The sequence below is a fragment of the Rutidosis leptorrhynchoides genome, chromosome 5 (genome assembly GCF_046630445.1).
Source record: "Rutidosis leptorrhynchoides isolate AG116_Rl617_1_P2 chromosome 5, CSIRO_AGI_Rlap_v1, whole genome shotgun sequence".
Lineage (NCBI taxonomy): Eukaryota > Viridiplantae > Streptophyta > Magnoliopsida > Asterales > Asteraceae > Rutidosis > Rutidosis leptorrhynchoides.
In genome coordinates, this window is record NC_092337.1 from 116,968,563 (window position 1) to 116,973,201 (window position 4,639).

General features: G+C 28.0%; 1 non-coding gene across 1 annotated transcript; it reads left to right on the top strand.

Annotated features, from left to right (window-relative positions):
- The first annotated feature begins 200 nt into the window (after positions 1 to 200).
- On the top strand, positions 201 to 307 carry LOC139850859 (small nucleolar RNA R71). Its single transcript, XR_011760236.1, has one exon. It is a non-coding gene; the product is annotated as a small nucleolar RNA R71 (small nucleolar RNA).
- Positions 308 to 4,639: the final 4,332 nt, after the last annotated feature.

Consider the following 4,639-nt stretch of genomic DNA (forward strand, 5'->3'; position numbering starts at 1 on the left):
CGGCTCTAGCCGCTTTAGATGAACGAAAAATATCTTTTTCTTGATGCCACTCATGTGAGTGGGATGCTGTGTTATTAATAATTTTGTGATCTTCAGTTGCGGTTATCTCCATAATGGAACCACCAGCTGCTGTGTCGATGTCTTTTCGTGTGGCAACGTTGACACCTTGGTAGAATATTTGTACTATTTGATAAGTGTCTAAACCGTGTTGAGGAAATCCTCTCAACAACTTTCCGAATCTTGTCCACGCTTCATATAATGTTTCATTTGGCTTTTGTGCGAACATAACAATTTCTCCTTGAAGTCTCACGGCTTTAGATGCCGGAAAGAATCTTTTAAGAAATTTCTCAACTTAAACATCCCATGTATCAATCGCTCCTTTAGGTAACGATTCTAACCAATCTTTGGCTTCTCCCTTTAAAGTCCAGGGAAACAACATGAGTTAGATCTGTTCATCCTCAACTTCTCTAATTTTAAATAGAGTACAGATCCTATTAAAGGTTCAAAGATGTTTGTTTGGATCTTCTTTTAGCGTACCACTAAATTTGCATTGATTAGTTACCATGTGTAGGATTTGTCCTTTGATTTCATAATCTGGTGCATTAATGTCTGGTTGAGTAATGGCATGATCTTGGCTCGTGCATGTGGCTCTCATTCGATCCTCCATACTTAGAGGTTCCAGATTTTCCCTGATTGAATTTGTTGAATCTGAATCACTAGAGGATTTTGATTTAATGGTTACTTCCTCGATAACCTCTGGTTGAATGATTTGTGGTTCAGGAGGAATGATTAGTGGTTCAGGATCTCTGAATTGTCCTTGAATATCCTCCGGGTTCTCAATTGTGAAGTCGGGTTCAAAAAATGAATTATCGAAAATTTGAATTGGAGTACTTGGTCGACTAGATGATGATTCTAAAGAAAAATCAACGGTGACAATATTGGCTAGATGTCTTGATCGAGTTACAGGTGTTGAACGTTTTGCTCGGTGCATTCACAGAATATCCTATTAGTTATAAATATAAAAAGTATATAAGTTATCAAATTAATAGACTTTTCTGATTTTGCCCACGTTTCGAATAGCCAATAGATGCAGCAGGTAGTCAGGACCCTTTAAATCGGAAGCCCACAACTCGTCACTAACAAATCCAACTATTACTACGAACCAGAAAATTTTGGATGCCTATCAATTTAATTGCTTAAAATAATTTTTTGTCGAAATTTAAAGAAAATAAGAATCTATTTCCTAAAAACTAGAGCATAAAAAAGAAAAAGAAAAAGCGCGTCGAAAAACAAAATGAAAGGTCGAAAAAAAATAAACTTAGAAATTTACGTCTAAAGCTTATCGTCTAAAAATCTAAAACTAAAAGTTACGACTAAAGTTCTAAAGGTAATAAAACTTATAATGCAATTCTAAAGAATAAACGGGAATTACTAATAAGGCACTAAAATCTTAAAACGGCGTCGCAAAATTCTATAGCACCTAAATCTTAATCTAAAGAAAAATCACTTAAGGGATTTTACGGCAAAGCCTAAAAATCTAGAAATATAAAATAACTACGGCAAAAACTAAGTTTAAAACTAATTACAAACGATAAATATATAAATGTTTAAAATATACAATTTATAAAAAGAGGCAAAAAATGATGAAATTACTTATTTTTATAAAAATATTATTTTTATATAATTATTTTATAAAAATATTATTTTATATAGTTAATGATAATATTAAAACTTAATATTACTAATTATAAACTAAAACTAAAATTAAAAACTAATTAATTAATTAAACCCTAATTAGGTTAAACAATAATAATAATTAATTTAAAACCTAACCGTCGTTAATACTGTACCAGGTCAGGCGTGTCAGAAGACCTCATGAGGTGGCATGGTATTAAAGGGCTACAGCCATGCAATCGCATGGATTGCAGGTTCAGAAATGATGCAGGGCAAAAAATCGCAGGCTCAGTTTTTTTTTTCAAATATGTATTTAATTTATAATTTTTACAAAATTAATATATAAGTGATATTTAAAATTATATTTTTAAGAAATGGAAAAAAAATACCTTTATACTTTATATAAATTATATAAAATATGTTTTCTTTTTATTTAAACACTTAAAAATATAGAAATATAATTTTTTTGTTTGTTTTGTTTTTAATAATTAAAACTTATATAAAAATATTTTTACAAAAATAGCATAAAAACTAATTTTTTTTATAATATAGCGTTTCGCTTTCGGGTCCCCGGCAGCGACGCCAAAAATACTTGATGTGTGCAGCGATGTATACGAAATACTATTAATTTTATTACGAAATAATATTAAATATGATACAATTTTACACAAGTTATTTATTTATTTATAGAATGGATATACCTAAACCTTGCTACAACACTTATAGGCTGTAGTGACCCGAACTTTTCCATGATCATATATTAAATGAAAACTATATTTGCATGATTAAATGTTTCCAACATGTTAAGCAATCAAACTTGTTAAGACTTGATTATTTGAAATGAGTTTCATGTAGACAATTGACCACCCTAGTTGACCGACGATTCACGAACGTTAAAACTTGTAAAAACTATATATATATATATATATATATATATATATATATATATATATATATATATATATATATATATATAGTTAACATGATATTATGATAAGTAAGTATCTCACTAGGTATATTAACAATGAGTTATATACATAAAAATGAGACTGCTAAGTTAAGAAACTCGAAACGATATATATAACGATTATCATTATAACAACGTGTTATTAAATACATATGTATTATATTAAGATATTGTTACACTATATTTAACATGATAAAATGATAATTATATATATCATTAAGTATGTTAACAATGAACTACATATGTAAAACAAGACTACTAATTTAAGAATTTCGAAACGAGACATATATGTAACGATTATCGTCGTAATGACATTTTAATGTATATATATATCATATTAAGATATATTCATACATTATAATATCATGATAATGTAATAATTTAACATCTCATTAGATATAATAAACAATGGGTTAACAACATTAAATGAGATCGTTAACTTAAAGGTTTTAAAACAACACTTACATGTAACGACTAACGATGACTTAACGACTCAGTTAAAATGAATATACATGTAGTATATTAAGATGTATTAGTACACTTTTTAAAGACTTCATGACACATATCAAAGTACTTCTACTTAACAAAAATGCATACATTTACATTCCCATTCATTTTCATCAACAATTCTACTCGTATACAACTGTATTCGTACTCTACAATACCCAACTCCTAGATGTATATACTATTGGTATATACACTTCAATGATCAGCTCTTATCAGCCCTCATTTAGTCAATAAACATGTGGAACCATCATTTGGCAACTAGCATGAATTATTACACTAAAAATCAAATTACAACTTGCATATATGGACACCCCCATTCACGAATTCAAGCACACACTTATACACTTTCATTTTTCAACTTCCAAGCATCAAACACATCTCTCTCAAGTTCTCTCTTGATGTTCTAAGTGTTCTTCATCATATTCATCAAAATCTACATCAATCTAGCTCATAAATCCAACCTTTGATCAACCTACAAAACAACTACTCAAGAACACTTCAATAACACTTTCAAGTTTACAAGTTTACTTCCAAGCTTTCTAATCCATTCCAAGTAATCATCTAAGATCAAGAAACCTCTGTTATTTACAGTAGGTTATCATTCTAATTCAAGGTATAATTCATATTCAAACTTTGATTCAATTTCTATAACTATAAACTATCTTAATTCGAATAAAAATCTTACTTGAACTTGTTTTCGTGTCATGATTCTACTTCAAGAACTTTCAAACCATCCAAGATCCTTTGAAGCTAGATCAATTTTTGTCACTTCCAGTAGGTTTACCTACTAAACTTGAGGTAGTAATGATGTTCATAACATCATTCAATATATATATATATATATATATATATATATATATATATATATATATATATATATATATATATATATATATATATATATATATATATATATATATATATATATATAACTATCTTATTCGAAGATTTAAACTTGTAATAACTAGAACATAGTTTAGTTAATTCTAAACTTGTTCGCAAACAAAGTTAATCCTTCTAACTTAACTTTTAAAATCAACTAAACACATGTTCTATATCTATATGATATGTGATAATGCTAAAAATGAACATATATTTAATAGCATTATCCCTCAAGAAAGACAAGCATTTAGTTGCAATTGTTCTATTTACAAGTGATATTCGTTTAAATATTAATGGGTGAAGATGTAGTGACCCAAACTTTTCCATGTTTATATATATTAAATGAAATTGATATTTACATGATTAAGTGTTTCCAACATGTTAAGCAATCAAACTTGTTAAGACTTGATTAATTGAAATAGGTTTCATATAGACAATTGACCACCCAAGTTGACCGGTGATTCACGAACGTTAACACTTGTAAAAACTATATGATGACATACATATGATTATATATATAGTTAACATTATATTATGATAAGTAAGTATCTCATTAGTTATTTTAACAACGAGTTATATACATAAAACTGTGTTTATTGAATTAAGAAA